General features: G+C 30.9%; 1 long non-coding RNA gene across 1 annotated transcript; it reads left to right on the forward strand.

Moving 5' to 3' along the window:
• Positions 1-9,095: 9,095 nt before the first annotated feature.
• Positions 9,096-27,206, forward strand: LOC111700360 (uncharacterized). The gene is made up of 3 exons (XR_002764980.1): positions 9,096-9,145; positions 9,957-10,474; positions 27,080-27,206. It is a non-coding gene; the product is annotated as an uncharacterized LOC111700360 (long non-coding RNA).
• The last annotated feature ends 622 nt before the right edge of the window (positions 27,207-27,828 follow it).

Genomic DNA, 27,828 nt, shown 5'->3' on the forward strand with positions numbered 1-27,828 from the left:
AAATTGATAGGAGGAGGGGGGGGTCCAAAAATCGTTCTCTAGGAATATACCGTAAAAAGAAAGCGAAAGTTGTTAACTTAGCTGAATTGCAATATTTTGACCTAGAATTACTTACTCTTCCAATATTAAGATTTTCAGAGGCTTCGCAAAAAATTTGACCACTTGAAAACCTTGTTAAAATTGGACCTTTATCAATTTTATTTTACTAGGCAACTGGTAAAAGATAAAAGAGAAAAATATTAGATATTGATTTGTATTCAGGGGGGGGGGGGTTAGAACGTATTATTATTATAGAAAAAAAGTATATAAATTTTATTATAGATGGATATTGGAGTCTGGAGAACTCGAAAAAGTTTCAAATCCAGATAATAATGTTTATCAAAATAAAGAACATCTAGTATTCTCAAAGAATATCATTTTAACTTTTTTCTAGATCTTTACGAATAGTATCATTTGTTGGATCAGGTTCAAAACTGGTTTTTTGACAGTTCTACATTAACCCAATAAATTACTCCCTTCAATAATAGGACTGAAGAATACAAATTTCAACTAAAGGGTCACTACCCTTAATTCCTTCTCCCTCCCCACCAAACTATTTCAATATAATCTATGAAGTGGTTTGGTTCAATTAAATATCATTCTGACAGAAAAACAAAAATATAAATATTGTGGACAATTTTTAATCTTTCTTGCACATGTAACACCCCCCTCCCACCTTTTTTAGGAGAAGTATTAAACAAAAACGCCTCTCTTAAAAACGTTAGAAACGTTAGAAACGTTAGAAACGTTGAAACTCGAGCATCTTTAATTATTTCTGTGTTCTGCAACTAATTCTTATCAAGGAAGAACCCACATAGATTTATTTATAAACAAGTGTACTGCACTTACTGGGGGCACAATAAACAAAATTTTATGATACTTTTCCAACGGAGTTGAGATCATGCCACAAACTCTGATTTTTTAATCCCTATATCCTTACAACCCAAAGATGTAGACCTTTGATATTTCAAACTATGAATTCTGTTACATCAAATAATTTAAAAATATCTAAGCTTAACACCATCAGGTTGCAATGCAAAGTTGTAGGGTCTAGAAAATTTAAATCATTCATTTCTGACTTTTGAATCTTCAAATATTTCTGTGTGCTGTAATTCATGATTATCAAGCAAAGGCCCCCCATTTATTTGTTTATAAATAAGTGTACTGAAGTTTACATTGTATATAAACAAGTGTACTGCAGTTTACATTGCTTATAAACAAGTATACTGCAGTTCACATTGCTTATAAATAAGTGTACTGGATTTACATTATTTAAAAACAAGTGCACTACAGTTTACATTGTTTATAAAAAGTGTACTGCAGTTTACATTGTTTTAAAACAATTGTATTGCAGTTTGCATTCTTTATAAACAAGTGTTCGCAGTTTACATTGTTTATAAACAAGTGTACTGCAGTTTACATTGCTTATTAACAAGTGTACGGCAGATTACATTATTTGTAAACAAATGCACTACAGTTTACATTGTTTATAAAAAGTGTACTGAAGTGTACTGAAGTTGACATTGTTTATAAACAAGTGTACTGCAGCTTACAGTGTTTATAAACAAGTTTACTGCAGTTTGCATGTTTTATAAACAAGTGTACTGCAGTTTATAATGTTTATAAACAATTGTTCTACAGTTTACATTGTTTATAAACAGGTGTACACCAGTTTGCATTGTTTTAAAACAAGTGTACTGCATTTTGCATATTTTTTAAACAAGTGTACTGCAGTTTACATTGTTTATAAACAAGTGTACTGCAGTTTACATTGTTTATAAACAAGTACTGCAGTTAGCAATATTTATAAATAAGTTTATTGCAGTTTACATTGTTTATAAACAAACAAGTGTACTGCAGTTAACATTGTTTATAAACAAGTGTACTACAGTTTACATTGTTTCTAAACAAGAATACTACAGTTTACAATGTTTTTAATAAGTGTACTGCAATTTACATTGTTTTTAAACAAGTGTACTGTGGTTCACAATGTTTATAAACAAGCAAACTGCACTTGCAGTTTAAATTGTTTGTAAACAAGTGTACTGCAGTTTACTATGAGGAATATAAACAAACTTTTACTTATTATTACTTTATTTTTAACTTAATTTTTAAAATATTCTTTTGTCATACAAACATAATGGGGGGGGGGGGTCAATGAATAATATTATATAAATCCTTCTATTTCTTAATTAAAAAACGACATCTGCTAAAATCCCCCTGGTAAATCTACGAATATCCCCCCTGGGATTAAATTTTCGGAGAAACTCTACGTAAATCCCCCCTGTATTTAGAAAGCAGCTGATACCACCGAATATTGTGTTAGTAGAGGCATGGGATAGGTGGAAGTTACATCTGAACGTTTACAAGAGTTTACAATTTACAGATAGTGCCAATATTTACTAAATCTGATGATCAGGGTGATTGATTGATTGTGTTATAACAGAAATTATTCAACCGAAAAATGAAGAAATTAAAACCATCTTTGACTCTCACACGAAATATTTTTAAAATATTTTTAACAAAGACGCATTGCATAGATTTTGATGTTTTCAGAAGCAATGTCTGTAATTATTTTTATCTTTCTTTAAATATTTAAACAAACAAATATTTTGATCATATTTGTTTTTCGTCAAAATTTAGATTAGTTTTTTTCTATGACTGTTAATATTTTTTTATTTGCATATACAAGACATTTTCTCATTTTATAAAGAGTGAGAAAAATAAATATTGTCATTGCTGATAAAAGGGATAATCTTTTGAATCAATAAAAATGATATCAAAATATCAAATAATTTGTCTCAAAATTGTAAGTAATCAAGTAATTATTTATTTATGATATTAAATACTAGCTGAAGGGCCCGGCGTTGCCCGTGAAATAAAGTTTTAAAAAACATCTGGAAAAAAAATTTGAAAAAAAGAAAAATTGAAATTAGCCTTAAACACCTCCCGGCCACCCATGAGTGTCCACAAAAAATGTTAGCCCAATCGGTCCAGCCGTTTGGCCGGCTATACGCAACATAGATATAAACGAATGTCTTGTTTTATTATATAGATAACTAAAACAAACAAAATTAAGTGTTCCAGAAGAAACATTTAAAAACCTCCTAAAATAGAGGCTGTGAGAATATTTCCCCCCAAGTTATATAATTTTATTATAAATTTAATTTTCATGTAAATATTAAGATTTGAAGCCCTTTTGATGTATCTCACAGTGCAAATGTGCAATAGCCAAAGCCAATTGATAATAGTGAAAATAGGGGGTGAAAGTAATTAAACATAGTCTTTTTCTCAATGATGAATGAGAATACTAGGATCCGAATAAAACCGAATGGGAGTATAGGTTTACGGCGAAAAATAAGCGCTTTTGATCGCTACTAATCTTACTTCTATCTGTTGCGTCTATAAGGAAAAAAATGTTAAAAACGACTCACACCGAAGAATGTAGTGTCCATACAAATTCAGATAGTTGCAATAATCTACTCGGATCGTAAAATAATCAATTTAATTCCAAACAAATCATTCAGATATTACAAACAATAGTCATCGATTATTTTTCGACGCATTCGTAAATAGTAAATACATATTTCATAATATTTCAGAATATTTTTTATTTTTATTTTTTAAATAATATTTCGCTGGCGCTGCATTTTCGAACATTCCTGGAAAGTATGAAAATGTCGTCTTCATTATTAAAAATCCTCGAAACAGGAATAAATGTTTTCGAAAGTAACTATCAGATCATAAAAAATAAAAAAATATTATGAAATAACAACTATATACGAATGCGTCGAAAAATTATCGATGATTATTGGTAGTAATATCTGAATGATTTTTTTGAATTAAATTGATTCTTTTGCGATCCGAGTTGAATGTTGCAACTTTCTGAATTTGAATTGGCGCTACGTACTTCGGTATGAGTCGTTTTTATCAATATTCTCCTTATAGACACAACCTATAAAAGTACGATTAGTAGCGATCGCCGAAGGCGCTTATTTTTCGTCGTAAGCCTATACCCCCTTTTATTTTTCGCGAACACTCCCATTAAATCGCACTTTTTAAGAGACCGATTTCAAATAAAAATTACTTTTCAGTGATACAAAAATCACAAAGCATTTATATGAGACAAATCCTAAAGTATCAAACTAAATTAATGCTTTTTATTTATTTTTGTCATTGGTTTCTTCTGTTATGTATCCTTACATATAAGATAGGTGCAAAAACAGATGTTTATACACAAGTATATGTTGACAATTGTTATTTATAAACTATTTTTATATCTGAACTATAGATAAGGGTGTAACATAGGACACCATGTTTAAGGATAAAGCCATATAATTTTTTTAACAAAAAATTTCATTTGGTGCGGAAAGAAACTGATTACTATCCACAAGCTCTAATTTTCTACTATTTGTATCCCTGCAATTCGATGTTGTAAACCTTACAAGTAGTCCCATTTTGAAATATTAAAGGTTTACAGAATCAGATTGTAATGATATAGGGAGTAGAATATTAGAGTTTGTAGCGATTTATTACTTCAATTGAATTAGACCATTATATTTTTTTATTAATTGAAACAATAAAGGGTAAAATCTTGATTTCAATAATATCTCACGAAATATCGTGTTTAAATGATCTAACTGACAATACGATGAAAGTATCGATTTTGAGTGTGAGTATAGAGAATATCTTGATTACGTTCAAGTGAGGGAAAAATATTGATTTATTTCCTTTAACTTTGCAGTCAGCGCATTTCAACTGTAATGTTCATTGAAGTCCAAACTATTTCAATATAATCTATGAAGTGGTTTGGTTCAATTACAAGAACCCTTGATTAATATTGGTTTGGCTTTGGTGTTACCTATTTTGTTATGCTTAATGCGTATACTATAAAGTCAAAGTATGACAACTTTGTCGGGATTAGACAAATTAAAACATTTAAAATCCCTCCATAAAATATAATTTCAATAATTCTAATCAATATTTTGTAATGGAAACAAAATTGATGAATTTTCATGACCAAAATGTGTTAAACAACGAATTTGAATTATCCTTAAATATGTGAACATATTTAAAACATACCGTTTTTTGCTTTTAATGTTAAACCCTCTTTTTGTTTAAGTTACACATTACACGATCATGATATGAGAAGAAAGCTTTAAAAAAATGATCGGAGTAGTTTTAATTTCATTTTTTCTCCTTCCTTGCAACCTGTCATGACAGTTGAATTTCGTATGCCAACATTTTATCCAAAAATATCTTTTCTTGATGCAGATAGCTCATGTTACTTGTTAAATTTAGAAATAAATAAATAAAAACAATTTTGTATCTATTAATATCTTCAGAGCGTAAAATTGTAAAAATCCGCTAAATTTTGCATTTTTCAGGCAGATTGTTTGCTTTAATTTCTGCTCATTCATTAAAAGATAATTATCGGAATTTATAGATTGTTGTTTTAGGAGGATTAAAGTGTGACTTGTTTTATTACCCTCTAAAATTCTAATTTGAATTTTACATCCTTTGACGGCTTTTAGTTATATTAAAAAAGGAAAATCATGTTTCTATGTTATTAATTTATGCTATAAAGAATTTTTTCTTGTCTCTGTTATACATGACTACAAGTCTTCTAAGTTTCTTGTCTATTTTTCTACTTGTCTACTTGTCTTAATGGTTTTCTTGTCTACTTGTATACTTGTCAACTTGTCTACTTATCTACTTGTCTACTTGCCTACTTGTCTTCTTGTATTCTTGTCTTCTTGTCTTCTTGTCTACTTGTCTTCTTGTCTTCTTGTCTACTTGTCTACTTGTCTACTTGTCTTCTTGTCTACTTGTATACTTGTCTACTTGTCTACTTGTCTACTTGTCTACTTGTCTACTTGTCTAATTGTCCTTTTGTTTTCTTTTCTACTTGAATACTTGTCTTCTTGTCTACTTGTCTACTTTTCTACTGGTTTACTTGTCTGCTTGTCTGCTTGTCTACTTGTCTACTTGTCTAATTGTCCTTTTGTCTTCTTTTCTACTTGAATACTTGTCTACTTGTCTACTTGTCTACATGTCTACTTGTCTACTTGTCTACTTGTCTACTTGTCTACTTGTCTACTTGTCTACTTGTCTACTTGTCTACTTGTCTACTTGTCTACTTAATAAATTGGTTATATATATAAATATAATGGTTATATATAAAAATTCAGACCATTAAACTTAAATCCTATCCGTCGCTAAAATTTTGCCTAAAATATACATTTTCTGAATAATTCAAGATTTATAACCACTGGTCGAATTAAATGCATTTTTATGCATATTCTGTCCACCCAAAATATACAGATATAGATCTGTTAAATCATTTCTCAGAAATATATTATTTGGTAAAATGCACTAAAACGGAGTTACAGTTTATAGATTTCTTAGTAGTTATTCTCTTTCAATAATATGAACTACGGCTTCTTATAGGAACTGTTTTTAAATCCCATTCCCCCCTCCCGACCCTCCCCCCCCCACAGCTTGGGAAACTGATCACCCCTATTAGTTACAAGTAGATGTGTTGTAAGGTGTGGTTTCAAATGAACTGGCGACACAAAATACTAATCTTATTCAGGGGCTGACTTTTAGGTATACGGAGGAGGGGAGGGGGGGGGGGGAAAAGATTTTCATACATCTTACTTCTATTCTATAATTTATCATTTATCAAACTTAGATCAACAGTGCTTGTTATTTGTAGCCCCCTGATTTCTACTGTTCGACCTGAAGGACCTGTGTCTAATGCCTAATCAAAATAGGCTTGGTTTGGTGGTGGTTACCCTATGGACGCAATATAACCTTGCAATATCAACCAGTATTTTTCATTTAATAATTTGCACGCAATTAGTAAAGGAATTGAGTTTTTGCCACAAACTTTGATTTTCTAATCTCTATATCTTTTCATTCTAAAGACCTTAGATATTTCAAACTATGAATTCTCTTAGATCGAATAATCTCAGTTTGAAATATAAAAGCTTTACACTGTTAGGTTACAAAGAATTTGTGGCAAAGATTCAATTCCTTTTTTAAAATTTTTGTCTTAAATATCTATTTAATTTCAATCAAATCCATTTGAAAGTTTTAATTTGGGATAATTTGTAATTATATCTCACAAAAATGGTTTTAATTTGTTTTTATTACAACAAATTAAATACTGTATTTTGTTTAATCAAATATTTTAAAATGATAAAACTCATTTTATTGGCATTAAACTGTACAAAGGATTTGATTAATATCTTTACATTAATTAGCATAATAAACTTCTAACAAGTGTCATGCTTTTGATTTTGATTTTATTATTAAACAGAAAAAAAGAAAAACCTAAAAATATTATATTTCGTTTTGCATGGTATTTCAAACTATACAAAAATTGCTAAAAAGAATTTAATCCAAATATTGTTAATACATAATGCTTGAAGGAAAAGGTCGAACCCCCCCCCCCCCATCTTACTTTGGCTTGAAATAAACAAAATTCAAGAAATTATTTTGCTGGGAAGATGTTTAGCTTTGAAATTACTGCCTTATTGACATTTTGCACACATCAATTGTTGACAAATTAAGAACAGCTGAAGTACACTTCAATGTACACAAATCTGAAGAAATTCCTTATATACGTACATTGTACATAATGTCTGGGATGGGTTGGGTTTCAAATCCTGTATTTTGCGTGAAATGGTTTAACCGGAATGTGTTGCCCCGGGCCAAATGTTTTGCAAAAACCAAGAAAATTTCAAGTTGTAAGCGTTCTTTTTATGAACAATAGACAACTAGAGATTACATAAGGAATTGTTTATGATAGTTTACGTCAATCACAGGGCTTTACATTTATAGTGAAATATCCCCCTGACCTCCCCCCCCCCCGAGATGCAAATTCTTATATCTTTGCAATTTAATGTACAGGAGAAAATTGATATTTAAAACCAAAATTTATTTTGTTATGCTTAATGCGTATACTATAAAGTCAAAGTATGAAATATTACATCATCAGAATGCAAAAATATAAGAATATGAAAAATATATTTATAGCTTCTTTGTTTGAAATTCTGGCTTTCAACTTTTGGTGTAAAAGTATCTAAAAAAGTTAAAAGATTAATCTAATTTTTTTTCTACCTAAATCTGTTATTTTTTCACGGAGGAATATTTCTTGAGTATTCATAAATGTGTTACATTGGTCACTGGTCAATAAAGAACATTTTTGCTTATGATGTCTCTGCTGATAATTAGACTGATTGCTGTTTTTTTGGTTGAAACTGATGTCCGTTAATTTCTGATGCTAGTCTTATAAAACTCTTATTTTAATTATCGGGTGTAATGTACAATTTGCAATAATCATATATCATATAGATATTTGGCATGTTATCATCGTTATTAAAAACTTGTAGATTTGTTTTGAAAGTTTGCGGATTTTATCGCATTGGTTAGCAGATTTTATAAACCTGACCCAGGTGTCTAGAAGGTGTCTAGAATGTGTCTATAAGTTGTCTGATTGGAAGGTGTCTGATTACAAAAAGTTGCCTGATGTTAATCATAATAATGTTAAAGTATACTCAAGCTAATTTCCTTTAATGGACTTTGGTTCCTAATATAAGTTTACATTCGCCCCCCCCCTCAAGCCCTTACTCCTCCAGCCCCCCTCCCTCCATCCCCCTCCCTTCATGTTTGACATTACTTATTGTTGTTTGGCTATTGTAACAGTACCAGCTTATCTTTCTATAAAAAAGTAAGGATTATAGATCAAAAGAAATAGATAAACAGGGTTATCTATAAAGAATGAGACTTCAGAAACGACTGAATATGATGGCGTACCCCAATCAGGTTAGGGAGCTCCTAGACAATCCCTGGCTTCTTGATTTCATTTCTTTTCCAATGTTATTTTCCTGCAGTTTTTAGCTTTTTTTTTCGCAGAATGATTTTTTAAGAAAATGTTTATATAACCTTCAAATCGTTATTTTGATTTCTTGTTTTTAAAAACCTACAAATTGTTCTAAAAATATTGTGGCCCAGGATTATAATATTTGATATTTTTATTATAATTTTTCAGAATAAAATGATAATGTGAATCAAGCTGGCATTATTTAGGGCATGCAAGGTAATTAATCATAAATCTATTGCTCTGACTGAGTTAAGATTTCGTCGTAAAAACCCTTTTTAAAACCATAACAATCCGCGAAACTATTTTCCCGCTAAAACATTTCGGTATTGCCTTTTTTATTACCCTGTGTGATTTCATGCTGTAAATCTGATCAGGGGTAATTCTTTTTCACTAAAAAAATAATAAAAGCCAAAATGAATTTTTGATGTAAAATTAATTTTTTTCTGTCACCCCTGGACAAATTTTGATTTTAATTAAACCCATCCTGTTCTCTGTTCTTCGTTCAGCTCGAACAATTTAACAAAGTACACGTCATAAACTTCAAAATTATATTTTATTTAAAAATTCTTTTCTAGGAATCTGAAGTTGTAGAAAAATTTTTCTTTAAACATGAAAATAAAGTTTTTGTTCAAAAAAATTGCAAAAAAACGGTCCTGAGTTTGGAATTTATGAACTGTAGATTAACTACAGGGTGTCCCACATCAAATAAGACCGCGTCAATGGGTCTAAATTATGTTAAATGGACAAATCAGAAAATTTAAGAAGAATGAATCATTTTGAAAAATTTAATAAGAAATAGATTCTTCGAGTTTTTTTGTGCGTATTTTGGTGCTAAAGATTGGAGATATTCTAACATGATATGGGGCGCTCTGTAGATTAGGATAGTTTCAGTACCTCTCCTGTCCTGGTTCAAGTTGACCTCAGTGGCTCAGACAGAAGGTTTAAGTCAAGTAATTCAGACAATTGCACATTTTTACAAATACGAAAGATTAAGTTTTTATTGTTTTATTTACTATCAATATTTCAGGTGAGATGGTGGACTAAGTTGGAGTAAATGTTGAAAATAAAAACAGTCGTGAAAATAGTACTTTCCTGCAGCATCACATTGTCACGGCAAATAGAGAGGAAGCTACTAATTATGTAATAAAAAATCGAGTTTAAAGAATACCAAAGAATCAAGAATCGAGAGCCAGTAAATACATCTGGTGTTAAAAAGTGAATATTAAAAGTGTACAGCGTATCATACATAATTGTAAAAAGTGCTCAAAATTGTACAAAAGTGTTATAAGTGTACAATAACGTACATCGCGTACAGTGTGTACAGCAATAACGTGATGAGTTTAAGAACAAATTATTACCATGTGACATACTATTGGGATTTAAATCGTGCGCAATGTTGTGTGATTGTGATTAAGACCTGGTAAATATCGCGAGCAGGCGCGAGTATGGAGTTTGACCGGCAGTCGCTGGAAGCTTGGCAGCGGGATCAGCCGCTGTCAGTTCTACAGCTAGATCCAGCTGACAGAGCTGTACTTAGAATAGCAGGTAGAAAATAAGATCTTTATTTTTAAAGGTATTGTCTGCAAAATTTCAAGCGATGTGTCCGATGTGTCCAAAAAACAATTTTTAATATCCGGTTTTATTTAAACAACGTGACAAAGGTTTTACGCAGCAACGACGAAGGAGGAAGCTTGTCAAAATCTATCTCATTTTAAGTTAGAAAAACGACGATATCTTCCTTACTGCTTCTCAGATAAAGTTTTAAAGGGTACCTTGGTGAATCGGATAGGGGTCACTTGAAATTATGTTGACAGTGCCTTTAAAATAGATTATCAAGTACAATAGATGGCAACAGACTAATGAACCAATTATACACGACGTCACAAGTGTCAAATATAACAAGGAAAACAAAATATTCTCACAATGGTTGACATGTTTTCAAGGTTTAAATAAAACAGTGTAACAGAAACTAAAGAACATAAAATTGAACTTATTTTACTGTAAGATTAGCATTTTATTTTAAAATTATCACAATTATTAATAATTTTGACATTGTCGGACACAAAAACTAAGTTGACACTTGTGACGTCAGAATACATTGCACTAGAATCTATTTGGTGCCTTTTCCTTTAACTTTGCAGTCAGCGCATTTCAACTGTAATGTTCATTGAAGTCCAAACTATTTCAATATAATCTATGAAGTGGTTTGGTTCAATTACAAGAACCCTTGATTAATATTGGTTTGGCTTTGGTGTTACCACTAAAAATATCTAGCATTTTGCTATGATAAACTTCGTTCTAACTTTTCTGTTAGAATATGGTTTAAATCGCTTTATATAAATTAGACAGAAATAGTTTTTATTTTAACAACAATTCACACTGCACATGTAGTAATTAACACGTAACTTGCTTATAATTAAAACATGCCTGGTCTTTGGGTCTGTTTTTCTATATAGCTTGTATACAAATAAACTAGTTGAGCCTATAAACACTTACGTAACTTTATACATTATACATCACGAGATTTAGGACGAAAATTCATGAGTTTTTGTTATTTTTCGATCCAATGTTTATTTAAAAAGTATTTTTTTTTAACTGTTCGATATGGATCTAAAAATTGCCAGACTAATTCGCCATAAAAAACAGTTAAAATTATTTTATGGCTGATTTTTATCAATTAAAAGATGAATAACATGCATTCAATTTTGAAGGCGCGGCGTTTCAAAATATAGTTTTTAGACGTTCAGGGTTAAGTAGAAATTAGAAAAGAATAAACTTTTTTCTTTTTTATTGCTGTAGAACACTTAACCTACAATAACATTTAATAATAGTGAATAAAGGAAATTATACTTATATACTTTTCTTTTGTATTTTATTCTTCCTTACCTCTCACGGGCAGCCGTAGTACATTTGAAATTCCGAGCCGGGTCAACCTTTCCGGTCCCAGTTTGTACTGTGCATAGCTCTATGGACACTGGGCAGGACTAGCCGGTGCAACAAGGTTGACGCGGTCAGACTTTATACTTCATAAAGGTTGAATTTACTTTTACTGAAGGGGCAGAGGTGCGTGAGCTCTTTTTTTCTTAGGATCCATTGCGCTGAACCAGACAGAAGGAGACTTTATGTTAAAACTTATTATGTAACAAACTTAAACTTCAAAACGGTGTTGTTCTCCTCAATCGCTCTTTTAATAGAAGTGTTGAATATGATTAAAAAACATTTGAGATTTCAATCTAACGTATCATTTGGAAATGCCATTTCATCCGTTCTGTAAAGAATGGTTCTGTATTCAGCTCATGAATGCTTCTTGTAAGTTTTGCTAGTTTCTTGTAATTTCTCTATCACCTAAAACAGATTTTTTAAAAAATTATCTTCCTTCTTGGTTGATTTAAAAGTTACAATTCAACAAAAAGAATGATATTTAGATATAACTGACAATTTAAATATGTTTTTTTTTTCGATGTTTTGATTAAAATATCGTCACTTGGGATCCGTATATTTACCAGGGAGTAATGATTCTGGATCCGGATCTTAATCACTACTTACCACTTTCTTGTATATTTAAAGTTAAAATGTATTCCAGTTTCTTTGTTAGAAACATTAGTTTTTTCCACAAACTCAAATATCTAAGGTCTAGAACATAAAGGATTTAGAAAATCAGAGTTTGGGGCAAAGACTCATTTACTTCACATTATTACGAAAAAATATGACATTTAATGATTTCTATTAAAAACTTAAAGCTCCACCTTTTACTTGAAGCCCCTCCTCTTTGTAATGTTTCAAAGCAAAGGGTTTTAATCATGCAATAGCAAGCAGTTAACTGCATTAATTTAGAAGTAAAACAAGCTCCACGGTTAATAGATTTAATAAATCAGCTCAGTCTCACAACCTACATTAAATGAATAAAGGAGTGTAGAGTAGATCCAAAATATTGTAGATCCAAAATATTGTAGATCCAAAATATTGTAGATCCAAAATATTGTAGATCCAAAATATTGTAGATCCAAAATATTTTTAAATGACGTTGCCCTTGAAATGTTTTTCTGATCAAGTATGAATTAGATTTCATTGTTTTTAATTTTGAAAACTGATTATTTTCAATTGTGGTTTCTGTGCAAAAATGACTTGTGCATGTCTACTGCAGGAAATTCTGAATAATCTGAATTGAATACTTCTAAACTTAAAAATCACTTTTACATTATTGATCAGATAAAGTTTTCAAGATTACCATCGTGAATTAAGGGTTACTTGAAATTGTGCTTAAATTGGGGTTACATTTATAACTTTTTTTAAATATTTGAAGTAACCTTTTGGAGATTATTAAAATAAGTGAAAAAAGCAAAAAGAAACAGGATTATTATAAGTGGTTTTAAGAGATTTTTCTTTCCTATGAATTTCCTTTTATTTAACAAGCTAGAGAGAGGGGTTACATATTTTTAACAACTTCATAAAACGTTTTCTTAATAATTAGAAGGGGAAATGTTTCTCAGAAATAAATAGGAGAGGGAAACATTTTGTAATATGTTTTCATGCCAGAGTTTTATAATTTTCAACGTTCAATGTATCTACCAAGCTCTTTTAAACCATAATTATGTTTATTAGTTTTAGAACAACTTTGCTAACTATAATGCAGGGCTTCCTTTTAAACCATAAATATGTTTATTAGTTTTAGAACATCTTTGCTAACTATAATGCAGGGCTTCCTATTAAACCATAATTATGTTTATTAGTTTTAGAACAACTTTGCTAACTATAATGCAGGGCTTCCTTTTCAACTGCAAAATTATGCAGAAAAATTATCAAAATATAATCTAGTATTAATGTAGCAAAAATATAGGCCCATAGTAAATTATGTTGTATATTGTCCATATAGCTCATAGCAAACCGCGCCCAGTGGTAGTGTTGTTGATAGTTCACAGGATTGTAGCCGCGTGGATCGTGTCCTGTTTGAGACATTGATTAATAGATCGCTATTGTCCGGTTGACATAGCTAACTAGATCGCGCCCATTGATAGTGTTGTTGATAATATAACGGGATTGTAGCCGTGATAGATACTTATGGCGAGAAATTGTTATGGAGTAGGCGTTCACTACATTAAAAGCCAGGAGCATATATTTTCCAATTAATATTTTTTTAAAGTTTTCTTCAAGTTAAAATTGTTTCTAAAAATTTTTAGAAGAAATGTGACAGGAAAATATTTACCCCTTTGTCAAAAATCAAAAACTTAAATTGATAAAAGTTGTTCATCCAAATATCCATAAAAACTTTTATTTTATGCATAGACTAACATCACATTGAACTTCTGCTCATTTTAAAGTTTTTAATCCTGGATAATATAGAAAAATAATTTAGGGATAATATGGAAAAATAATTTTTAAGATAGATAGGGATAAGGTAAAGAATGGAATGAGATATGGTTTAGATAAAGAATGGAAAGAGATTTGGATAATATAAGGGATGGAATGAGATAAGGATAAGATAAAGAATGGAAAGAGATAGGGATAAGATTAAGGATGCAAAGAGATAGGGATAAGATAAAGAATGGAATGAGATAGGGATAAGATAAAGAATGGAAAGAGATAGGGATAAAATAAAGAATGGAAAGAGATAGGAATAAGATAAAGGATGGAAAGAGATAGGGATAAGATAAAGAATGGAAAGAGATATGGATAAGATAAAAATGGAAAGAGATGGGGATAAGATAAAGGATGGAAAGATATAGGGATAAGATAAAGAATGGAAAGAGATGGGGATAAGATAAAGACTGGAAAGAGATAGGGATAAGATAAAGAATGGAAAGAGATAGGGATAAGATAAAGAATGGAAAGAGATAGGGTTAAGATAAAGGATGGAAAGAGATGGGGATGAGATAAAGAATGGAAAGAGATAGGGATAAGATAAAGAATGGAAAGAGATAGGGATAAGATAAAGGATGGAAAGGGATAGGGATAAGATAAAGAATGGAAAGAGATAGGGATAAGATAAAGAATGGAAAGAGATAGGGATAAGATAAAGGATGGAAAGAGATAGGAAGAAGATAAAGAATGGAAAGAGATGGGGATGAGATAAAGAATGGAAAGAGATCGGGATAAGATAAAGAATGGAAAGAGATAGGGATAAGATAAAGGATGGAAAGAGATAGGAATAAGATAAAGAATGGAAAGAGATGGGGATAAGATAAAGAATGGAAAGAGATCATTTTTAGGTAATTCCTTCAAAGGTTGTTTTTAAAGAGGTTGTTTCTGATCATTTCAATGAAACGTAATTTGCCAGCTACTTAATTCAAACTAAGAACTGGGAGTGAATGTATAGTAGTATCCCGTCTACGGACCTATGATGAAGAATAATTCTAAGGTCGATCTATCCATTTTATATGGTAGTGTACTATACTTTTTATAAGTAATGTACTAATTATTTCAATGGAAAGAGATAGGGATAAGATAAAGAATGGAAAGAGATAGGGATAAGATAAAGAATGGAATGAGATATGGTTAAGATAAAGAATGGAAAGAGATAGGGATAAGATAAAGAATGGAAAGAGATAGGGATAAGATAAAGAATGGAAAGAGATAGGGATAATATAAAGGATGGAAATGGGTGTAGCTAAAACACCTAATCTCGATATCCAATGTGGGTACTTGAAATTTGAGGATTCATTTATGATCCCTAAATTAAAAGTATCCCTGCAGGGTATGATTATTACGGGATATCATTGAGGAAATGTATCAATCTATAGATCTGTATAAGATGGAGATCAATGCTTGATCCTTAGATTTACAAGTTCTGACTTCTGAGCTGAAAACTTTAGAATGGGATATCCTTAATCCCGATCGGTTAATTTATCTGGAGATTAATAAGAGGAGAACTAGCAATATTAAATCTCGAGATTAAGAAAAAGTGTGGATCAAGCATTAATCCCGATATCCACCATTCAAAAGTTCCCAGCCTGGCTCCATTTTTTTCAGAGCGGATACAAACCAAATGAATCCCAAGCACTGTATTTAATGTTAAATGATTGAAAGATATAGTAGTAATCTCTGTTTATTTGTTTATATATCCGATCATAACTCATGAACCCCTTGACAGATTTGCCTCAAATTTTGATTGGGGAACTCGGTAGAACCACAAGAATAATCTTAGCTTGGTTTTATAAGTTGAATGGGTTCACTTTTATGAAGACAGATTAGCCTCCAGACTGGCTGGCTGGGTTTCTAAGCAGTGCTTAGGATCCGGATCCGGATCCGTTGGATCCGCAAGATTATAAAAATTTCATGGTCCATAAAGTTTTGGGATAAAAATATGCGTAAAAAAATAAAACAAAAAATTTGAAAATTATTTTTTGTTAAAAAAATTCAGTAAATCTTAAAGAAATGACCTGAATCCTGATCCGGATCCATTTTTTCCATCGCGGATCCAGGATCCGGATCCGCATCAAAATTAAATGGATCCTAAGCACTGTTTCTAAGCTAGTACATTCAGATTTCTTTTCAAATTAGTTCAAATGATATAAAATTGAAATAGCCTTTCACACTTTAAGATCCAAAGTCCCAACATAGTTTAGGTAAAACGTTTTAACATTTAAAGGATTGAAATGTTTGTACTGGGGCACACAGTATTTTGTAGATTTGTAGGATTAAGAACAAAATCTAAAAAATTATGAAAAACTAAAAAACGTTTATTAGAAGAGAAACAACCGTTTAATTAAATACCAAAAAAAGAATTAAGAAAATTATTTTGAAAAAAGAGGGGGGAGGGGCAAGGGGAAGGGAGGGGTGAACGACAATGAATGATATAAAACAAAAAAGCAGTAGCAATCCTGCTTAAGGCATGAACATTGAACATCTTGTAACTTGGGTGGATTTGAAATCTAAGAATTAGTTGAATTGAAAGAATAAGAATGAAAAAGAAAAATTATTCCGGGAAGAAGAAAAAGCAGATGAAAAGTAGATGAAAAGCAGATGAGAAGTAGATGAAAAGCAGATGAAAAGTAAATGAAAAGCAGATGAAAAAGTAGATGAAAAAGTAGATGAAAAAGTAGACGAAAAAGTAGACGAAAAAGTAGATGAAAAGTTGATGAAAAAGAAGATGAAAAAGAAGATGAAAAAGAAGATGAAAAAGAAGATGAAAAAGAAGATGAAAAAGAAGATGAAAAACAAGATGAAAAAGAAGATGAAAAAGAAGATGAAAAAGTAGATAAAAAATAGATGAAAAAGTATATATAAAAAGGTATATATGAAAAGAAGGAAAAGAAGACGATAAAGAATTGAATGTAAGAATAAATGATTCTACAGTTTTTGAGATAAAGTCTAGACACAGCAGTAGACATTAGGAGCTTAATAGACACTGGGACAAGTAGGAAATACAGGTTTCTACGTTTTCCATAGAGATATCCCCCCCCCCCCTTCCTACTCAATTTAATTATATTGAATGCAATTGAAATATTCTGTAATAGCATGCATACATCTCTCTTATTCTAAAAATCTAAGAGAGGTTTACTATCTATATTTACTATCTTTAAGGTATCCCATTTTCTTGATGGAAAAATAAAGAGAATGATAAACTTAAAAATATAAAAATAGAATAAAAGGTTCTGAACGATTAGATAAAGATTTATATATTTGCCTGAGAAATGAAATATCAAGATTGAAGATTGAAGATTGAAGAGTGAAGAATGATATGAACCCTGTTTCTTCAGTTCATGGATTAAATAGGATTCAAGTATAAGGTTTCTTATAAACTTACTCCGTAATTACCCCCCGCCAACAATCCCTCCCCTTCCAGCCCTTTCCTGACATCCCAACATCACTTACATTTAACTTGCGGAGAAACAAGAGCAGAGTTAAAAACTTTGTGTTTCAAATCTGTTAAAGAATTCGGCAAAGTCGTCAATTTCTTTCTATGAGTCATTTATTAAATACTAGAATTTCAGGACGCTTCGTGCCCCTCTTTTCAAGTAACCATATTAGCTGTAAAACTGGATTTTTCTCCGAATAACAAATCATATTTTCCGAATTTTGCGCATTTTTTTCCGGGAAATTAAGATGCCGCAAAACTTTGCGCAGAATCGGTTTTGCCGTTTTGACGTTTATTGGATCAAAGAAACAAACAAGCAAATTATGTCGATTAATGTTGGATCCTAGAAATTAAACTTAAATTCATCAATTTAGAAGATTAATCTACAGATATCGAGTTTATTTGAGTGACTGAGTGCTATTCCAATCTTAAGTCTTTTCTTCTGCATGTATAAACAGGGGTGTATATTTTCTTGAGAAATCACCCCCCTCTTTTGAAAATCATTCATTCTCCAGAAGTATGAATACAGAGGAAAAAACTTGCCTTTTGTTTTTCAATTTTTCATTCCCCCCCCCCCCGATCTTCAAAAATCATTCGTAAAAAAATACTACCATGTTCAAAAAGGAACATTTTTGATGTTTTGTTACAGTTAATGATATGTTAGAGATGTCCGTAGCTTGTGTTATGTTAGGTAACACGAAGCATCAATAATTACATGTGAAAGCATCATAATTGTCCTAATTGATAATAAATAATAAACGCAATCCAAAGTTTACAAAGTAGAACACATATTGTTGATTAGGAAAGCTCACGCTCAAGTTTATAGATTGAGACAAACAATAACAACAGTCTATATTATTATGTATATATCCCAAATCTTTATTTAGTAATCTCATTGATTATTCACCCACTCTCCCCCCCCCCCTCTAATCACCACCTATGTTTATAGACAGATGTATATCTTAAGCTCTCCATCCGCCCCGCCCCCCCCATACTCCCCTCCCACTCTACAGGAAGCTTGTCCATCCCAATGATTGATTAATTGGTCCTGATCAGCTATACCTTTGCTGTTCCGAGAGGTGGATGGGGGGGAGGGCTTTTCCGGGGGGGGGGGATTACACGTTAAAACTTACTTCTCTGTCAAAATTTATCATGGACTTTGTTTTTAATTGTTTTCTGTTCCATTCACTGTTCCATTCTGCTGCATTCTGTTCCATTCACTGTTCCATTCTGCTGCATTTGTCATTTATCAATGCATTCATTGCAACAGATACAACATTTCAAAACCGGTTTACGACATTGTGGCGAAAGTGCTAATTTGCAATTTTTATTGTGCTAAATCTTACTCGTTGCAGTTCTTGCAAATGGTTAATTTTTTACGTGTTTTTTTAACTTGACTTTTGTTTAAAAATATCTGGTTTTATCGACATTTTCATTTATCGATGTTCATGGTGGGATATAATTTTATTGAGATTTAAATATCTAAACATTCAAATTCGGAAACAAGGTTGTCATTTACAGAATTTCTGGAGGGGGGGGGGGGGGGNCGAAATCAAATAGGGGAGGGATTTGATGGGTAGAGAGATGGATAGTAAAGGTTGAACTGACTGAAAGGGTAAAGTAATTAAGTAAAAAATTATTTATTTATGAAATATAACAAAAGCATACAAAATTAAGTGTTTCAGGAGAAAATATTTTAGAGTTCTTTTATTCCTATTTACCCTCTTTGCAACTTGGAATATGGAGGGTTAGTTGAAATTACGCCAATAGTCCCTTTAAGATTAATACACGAGTTGGAAACATTGCACGCACCTCTGCCCCTTTAGTAAAAGTAAATTCAACCTATATGAAGCATAAAGTCTGACCGCGTCAAAATTAATTGTGAACATGTTCTCTTTGTGTACATCGTAAAACAAAACAAAAATAATTCGCTGATTTTCACAAAAAATTTCGTGGATGTTCAAAATTTTCAAAAATTTAATGAAGATCGAATTTTGACGGAGACAAATATTTAAAATTTCAATCATTCATAAACCTTCCCTGTGGTCCATAGATGTCCCACACAAAATTTGGGCCCGATCGGTTCAGCCGTTTTGACGTTTATTGGATACAAACAGACAGACAAACAAACAAACAAACAAACAAACAAACAAACAAACAAACAAACAGACAGACAAGCCAAATTTATATATAGATATATAAAGTAAAGGAAAAGAGAGCAAATTAAAACATAAGATTAAAAGTGTAGTATTTTTCCCCCAAGTGTGTAATTTGGGTTTAATATTTCATGGTTTAGATTATTTAACATTTCAACAAGACTGGTAAATTTCTGCAAGTTGTTACAAGTTGACGGCTGGAATCTCGTCAACCCTCATCTCAGAATGAATGAAGCGTGGATGAATGAATGTGCTGCCAGATTACAACCCCTGGTAGATCAATATAAAAACCCAAACAACACCAAACTTTCGCAATAAAAAAATTCCGAGATTTGATCGTAACAACCCGATCATGTCCTGGGGACAAAAAATCTCTTTAATAAAGATTTTGAATTTTTTATCTCTGATTGTTTTTTCAGCATTGCATAACAGAGATAGTAGTGAGAGGAAAATCAAAAGTCTTATACAACTCTAAAATCGCAATCTTTCCCTTTAGTATATCTAGATTTCTTTAATATATCTAGATTTCTTTAATATATCTATATTTCCCTTGAATACATCTAGATTTCTTTAATATATCTAGATTTCTTTAATATATCTATATTTCTTTAATATATCTATATTTCTTTAATATATCTAGATTTCTTTAATATATCTAGATTTCTTTAATATATCTATATTTCCCTTGAATATATCTAGATTTCTTTAATATATCTAGATTTCTTTAATATATCTAGATTTCTTTAATATATCTAGATTTCTTTAATATATCTATATTTCTTTAATATATCTAGATTTCTTTAATATATCTATATTTCCCTTGAATATATCTAGATTTCTTTAATATATCTAGATTTCTTTAATATATCTATATTTCTTTAATACATCTAGATTTCTTTAATATATCTATATTTCTTTAATACATCTAGATGTCTGATTTCTTGAATATATCTAGATTTCCCTTGAATATATCTAGATTTCCCTTGAATATATCTAGATTTCTTTAATATATCTAGATTTCCCTTGAATATATCTAGATTTCTTTAATATATCAAGATTTCTTAAATGAGCCATAAGAAGGAAGAGAATAAAAGATGTGGTGTAAGAAACATGTATTACTTAAACGGACTGTGAGCTTAATTTCAAGTGACCCGCCATGATGGCAATGCCCGATTTTAAACAGTATCATTGAAACCTTACTGTGATAAAAATTGTGAAAGATATCGTCGTTTTTTTTTACTCAAAAAGTGTTTATTTCTGTGATAGGACAAAAGTCTTTGTGATTCGTGCATGGCCATCTTTGTATGGAAGGTCACTTGAAATTACGCTCGCTGTCCCTTTAATTTATCTAGATTTCTTTTATGAGTCTAGGAAGCAAGAGACAAAAAGATGTTGTGTTAGAAACAGGTAGCGGCCAAACTCTGTTACTCGCGTATGCCACAATGAATTATAAGAAGAGAGAGATTAGTATATATCTTAGGGTTAGGTTAGGTTTAGATACTTTCTGGGCCGCGCGCTGTGGCTAGAACAGGTTAGGGGGCCGAGTGACGCGGCTAGAACCGGCTTGGGGGCCTAGCATCGCGGACAGGCTAGGGGGCATAGAGCCGCGGCTAGGACAGGCTAGGGGGTCGAGTGACGCGGCTAGAACTGGCTCTCTCTCTGTCTTATATTTCATTGCAGCATTCGCGAGTAACACAGATTGGCCGCTGCCTTAGAAACATATCCATGGTTTAACACTTTTCAAACGGTTTAACGCTGTAACTACAATAAACTCTGTTAAATCCCTTTTAATCAGTTTAATGACGAAAGTGATTAAAACAATAAGTTTAAAGATTTGTTGAAACGTAGTGAGAACTTTACAAGAAAAAGTTGAACTGTATGAAAATAGGTTTTAAAAAAGGAAAGAATAGAAAAAAACAAATTAAGCTTTGTTTTCTTTATGGTCTGTCTCACTGTCTGTCTTGTTAGTCTGTCTGTCTGTCTAATCAACTTGTTTATGCGAAATTTAATTAGTTCTAGCTTCCTGTTTGACCAGCTACCGTGCAGTAATAAAACTGAAGTTTTTTCTTAGTTTCCTGTTTATTTCTTCAAACCTCCCCCCCCCCCCGGCCCTTTTTTTGAGTCCCCGTTTTTTGGCACACTCACAGTGATTTTAAGGTCTCAAGCAAAAATCGATGAGCAGTTTGCCAATTACTTCTTAAAGACTGAAGCTAACAGCACGTGCTTTATAGTGTTAAAATGTACATGTAAAGGACTACAGAAAAGTATAAGTGAGTTAGAGCGGTAAAATCCAAGCCCATGGCGTTGCGACACCTCAAAGTCAACCCTGTCTTAAAAATTGATGAGACAGTTTCTAAGCAAGTTGAATCTATGTGCTCAAACTTAAGTAAATATAGTATAAATGAAATCTTATATGTTTTCAATCTATTCAAGAGCTATATAGAGGAATATATTTGAATTTATAATATAGAATGGATAGATTTTTATTCTCTCATATCTATGCGTAAAATCATATCTATAGAAGTTACAAGGTTTCAAAGCTGTACCAGTAATGCTGCAAATATTTTACCTTCTCACGTGATTCTATTTAGTCAGAAGAAATCAAAATCCAAGGAAAATAATATTTTTGAAGCATTTTTTTACGAATTTACGATTGTCAAAAATACCTTAAACATGTACTTAAGCACTCTCATTACAACTAAGGTTAATGTGAACAAATTCACTGTTAATTTTTATTCATTTTAAAATAAAACAAACATGAAATATTTACAATCTTCATCATCGATATAATCAGCGTTAAATGTTTGTAACAATAGTAATATTAAACCTTTACCGTGTTCAATTACACTTATAGATCGTTACGGGTCAACGTAATGGGGTGTAGACCGACTCCATAATTAGTTTTCTTATAAAAATCATGAACTTTAAAAATTTTGGAATATACATGACTCTTGCGGAATCTTTTTTTGTCAAAAAAGTAGAAAAAAATTCATTTTGAAGTTTTTCTGTTTTTTTGCATGACCAATGTTCCTTTTTTCTATCATCTCCCACTTCTAACATCTAATTCTATACCTTGCGTTTATTTATTATCTTACAAATAGTTGATAGTGAGAGGAAAAATTAAAAATGTTCAAGGTGGATGATTTTTCTGACAAATATTCTTTTTACATTTATTTTCATAAAAAAAAACACTACGAAATTATTTCGAAGAAAACTATTTTTTTTGAAGAGAGTTTTTAAAAATAAATAAAAATGTTTAAAGCCCTGTTTGTGGCTTGATTCATGAAATCATAAAAGCCTGAAATATGATTTAATATTAATTTGCGTCACGTGGCAAGTAGAGAAAAGAGATAACCGTGAACCGCAAAATTTTCTTTCAAAAAATTATTTTATAAATAATAAATATTCGTTCATAGATCACCGTCAAGTATTTCCCAATTTTTTAGGTTTTAGGACAATTTGTTAAATATCAATTATCGATGTTCTTGTCTAAATGTTTATATTTTAGTGTACAGGTATAGTGGTGTACTATGTACAGTGTACAGTGTACAGGTATAGTGGTGTACAATGTACACTATGGTTTAAAAGGTCTATGTAAGGTTTTAAAGTTCAATTGTACAATTATTAACTGTATGGCCAAAATGTGCCCAACTGTAACAATGTACAGGTATAATGGTGTACAATGGACACTATGACAAGTCTATGTAACGTTTCAATGTTCAGTTGTACAATTATTAACTGTATTGTCAAATTTGCCCAATTGTAACAATGTACAGGTATAGTGGTGTACAATGGACAATTTAATATGTCTTTGTAACGTTTTAAAGTTCAATTGTACAATTATTATCTGTATGGTCAAAATGTGCCCAACTGTAAAAATGTACAGGTATAATGGTGTACAATGGACACTATGACAAGTCTATGTAACGTTTTAATGTTCAGTTGTACAATTATTAACGGTATTGTCAAATTTGCCCAATTGTAAAGTGTAAAACTATTAAAATGCTAAAACTTTTAAAAGTTTGAACTTTAAACTGGATAACTGTATAATACGTGTTATACAATTCTTCAAATGTTTACTGTAAATTGTACAACATTTCAACTCAGAAGTGTACAATTGTTCAATTGTACAACTACAACTTTATAATTGTACTGCACTGTACAGTCGACACTTGTTCAACTATACAACTACATCTTTTAACTGTAAAATGTACACTTTTTCAAATCCAGTCTATTTTTGTACATGAAATGACAATCGGATTTTCAAGTTTTTTTTATCTATGAAATCATTTTTTGATTTTCCCCAGAGAAAATGTTGCGGAGAATTTATCTTGTTAAAGTTAACTGTCCTGCTTTCAAAACTGTTCCCCTGAATTATTTATTATACAGGGTGTCCCACCAAACATGTCAGTTGGTGAATAATTTGAATGTCTTCTGCCTATATGCCATATTAAATATTAAAGACTTTTCGCTGTTTATTTTATTAACAAAGTATGGAAGACTACAATTAAAACTGTTCACCAACTGTCATGTTTCGTGGGACACCCTGTACCTCACAAAAGTTTGCGATGCTTTTAGAGAAGTTGACATTATAGTTTCGTTAGTTCATATTTCAGCTAGACATTATGTACTTTACTGAAGTGTGTACTAGATGGGATGTACTTTGATGTAGTATGTAATAGATATTTATGTACTTTGCTGATCTGTGCACTTAATGTAATGTACTTTGCAGAAGTTAATTCATGTAATTTACTCTGCTGTAATATGTACTTAATGTAATTTACTATGCAGTAATATGTACTTCATGAAATTTACTATGCAGTAATATGTACTTAATTGGATGTACTCTACAATGTGTTAACTTCTTTCTTACATTACATTACAAAAACAGAAAACCGGGGTTTTTGACGTTTAATTCTCATGAATTCTTATTTCTAGTATTCATGCTCCAGGAAAAGATAAATCGATCATGACTTTTCACTCTTAAGCTGAACTTAAATCATCTGAACTAGCAATTAACTAAACTAATATCAACTGAACCAATTTCAACTAAACTTATATTACCTGAACTAATCTCAACCAACCAATAATTGAACCTATATATACTGAACTAATATTAACTATACCAATTTCAACTGTCCGAATATCAATTGAACTAAAATCAAACTGAACTAACACCAACGGAAACTAATATCAACTGAACTAATTTTAATTCAACTTTATGTTAACCGAACTAAACTAATATTATTATCTGATCTAATGTTAGCTGTTCTAATATGAAAAGACTTAATATCAACCGAATTAATATAACTGGACTATTATAAACGGAGCTATTATCAACCAAATTTATTTTAGATAAAATTTAAAAAAAAAACTGAAATAATATCAGCCGAATGTTTTCAACTGAACTAAGTGAAAAAATGTCAAAAAATCTGTTTAAAGACTTGAATTAAATGTTTTAAGGAAAAAAGATATGAATCGATCTGAACCCTGATTCTTTTGAAAAACCGGTTTTGATTTCTGGTGTTGATTGTGTCATATCAATTGAACTAAACGTCGATTGAATGAACGTAAGTTTTGGAATAATGCTTATTAAGACTAACGTTCAAAATGACCATAGTCTTGAAGTTGGTTTTTAAATAATTTAATATTAACATGATTTTTAGATTTGTTTAAATGCTCTAAAAGCCAGCTGTGAACAGCTTACTTTTATTCAATCGGATATTAGTCCAATCGATATAGCATTGTATCTGTAATTGTTATCAAACGTAACTGTATACAGTAAAAATATCCAAAAACAGGAATATAAGAAGAAAATCAAAATTGTGTACATTGGATAATCAGATTAAGTGATCGTGATTAAGGACATTTTCTTAATCTACTTTTACCACCTTAATGGTCATTGGGGTTAAAAAAATATCTACTTTTACCATCGCATTGTTCTTCAGGCATGCCTCTATTGATATTACGTATACAGTCCCTTTAAATTAAGCATAGTTTTGAAAGTTTCAGATCCCTTAAACTCTTCTCCCATAAATTAACCCTTGCACCTAATTCAGAATTATTTATATCTTCAAAGCAGTTATCAGGCATTACACCTGACTCTAAGATGTTTATGCATGTTGAAATGTTGTATATTGTAATCGATTTAAAGTTTTTAAAGTCAAGAATTATTTTTGCATTATGTTAACCAAAGTTTTTTACCTACTTAGATTATTGCTAATCCATAAAATCCAAATTAATGTCAGAAATTTAAGTTTTACAAATATAATTTAGATTTGGTCTTAGGACCTCTTAAGATTTCAACTATTGAGCATTATTTATAGCTTCAAATCAGGCATTACACCTGGCTCTATGATGATGTTTGTACAAAAATAATAAAATGGGCAGTTTATTTAAGAAAAGTAATGGTTTGGTTTAATGTATTTGATAAAACTTTTTTTATGTAATGATTTGCATTTTTTGCTTAATTTGATCAGATTTTCAAAATAATAATGTCATCGCTAAATTAGTTCAAAAAAAATTTATTATCTATATAATAAAACAAGACAGTCGTATATATATATATGTTGTCTATAGCCGGCCAAACGGCTGGACCGATTGGGCTGACATTTTTTGTGGACACTCATGGGTGGACGGGGGGTGTTATAAGCTAATTTTAAAAAAAATATTTTTTTTAGATATTATTTTTAAAATTTTTAAAAAAATTTCTTTCACCGGCAGCGCCGGGCCCTTCAGCTTGTTGCTAATAATTCCTGAAATGTTAATGGCCTCCGTATTTCAAACTGTATAAAAGATATTTTGCGTCTGAAAATGTTGTCATAAAATCAATTAGATTATTTGAACCTATAATTTAGTAATTATTGCCCCCCTGAAGAAAATTACACTTTATGACCCTTGGTGTTAAAAACACCTCAAACTAAAAGATTAAAAATTTAATCTGATAAATTTCTGGAATTGTCTTTTCTTGTTAATAACGCAATCTTAAAGTTTTATTTATTGCGATATAAATTCTTGTGGTTTTTTACTTTGTGGTGTATCATGACTAATCATGATGAAATATATAGCTTAAAGGTTTAAACTTAACAAAAATTGTTCTTGAAAGGTTGATTGTAGAAGAACTTCAAAAAAAATATTTAAAAAAAATATTTTTCATTTTTATCATAGTTTTATTTTTGATCAATATATTATTATTTTTAGGTATGTGACCTTATGTATCAACTTTCAGTTTGTTGTTTATATGGAATCATGGTTAAGTTGAACCAGGTATTTTTTTGTTTTCTTTAACCTAATTTTAAATTCAAATATTGACTCAATATCGTAGAAAAGTGTTCTCTATCTGGAATGCAGAGCTTCAAATCTGAAATTGTATTCATTGTCTAATTCTGACAATTAGATTTATACACAGAGACTGAATTAGCAATCATTACAATACACGCTTTAGTAAAAAACGATTTTTTTGAGCAGAAACTTTAAGAATTTTAAAGTTGGTTTTTGCTACAGAATGTCCCAAAAAACGTGAAAATTCAGTGACGAATTGGATATAGTCTTTTTTATGAATTAGCATTGTAATACCTAATTTCAAAAGCCATAATATTTTTATGTCTGGTAGATTCGAGTTTATTTTATGAAAAGAGTAAAAGACTGTAAAGATGTGTCTATAATGTCTCCGCAAGATGAACAGGAAAGACTGACAAGTTTACTCTGTTTGTGTACTGCAATTTTCTTGTTTGTACAACCGTATGCAGTCAAAACATAAACAGACAAATTGTGAACATAGCAGACGAAGCTCTTACAGATTACAGCTTTCTCAGTAGCACTTTACTAACTTAAAGAATTATTTAAAAAGACGATATCGAATTAGTCACTGAATTCCCATGTTTATTGGGACACCCTGTAGTTCGTTTAGATATTGCGGTAAAGTTCCAAAATTATTTTGCAGTAACGGA

Source organism: Eurytemora carolleeae, unplaced genomic scaffold (assembly GCF_000591075.1).
Source record: "Eurytemora carolleeae unplaced genomic scaffold, Eaff_2.0 scaffold178, whole genome shotgun sequence".
Lineage (NCBI taxonomy): Eukaryota > Metazoa > Arthropoda > Copepoda > Calanoida > Temoridae > Eurytemora > Eurytemora carolleeae.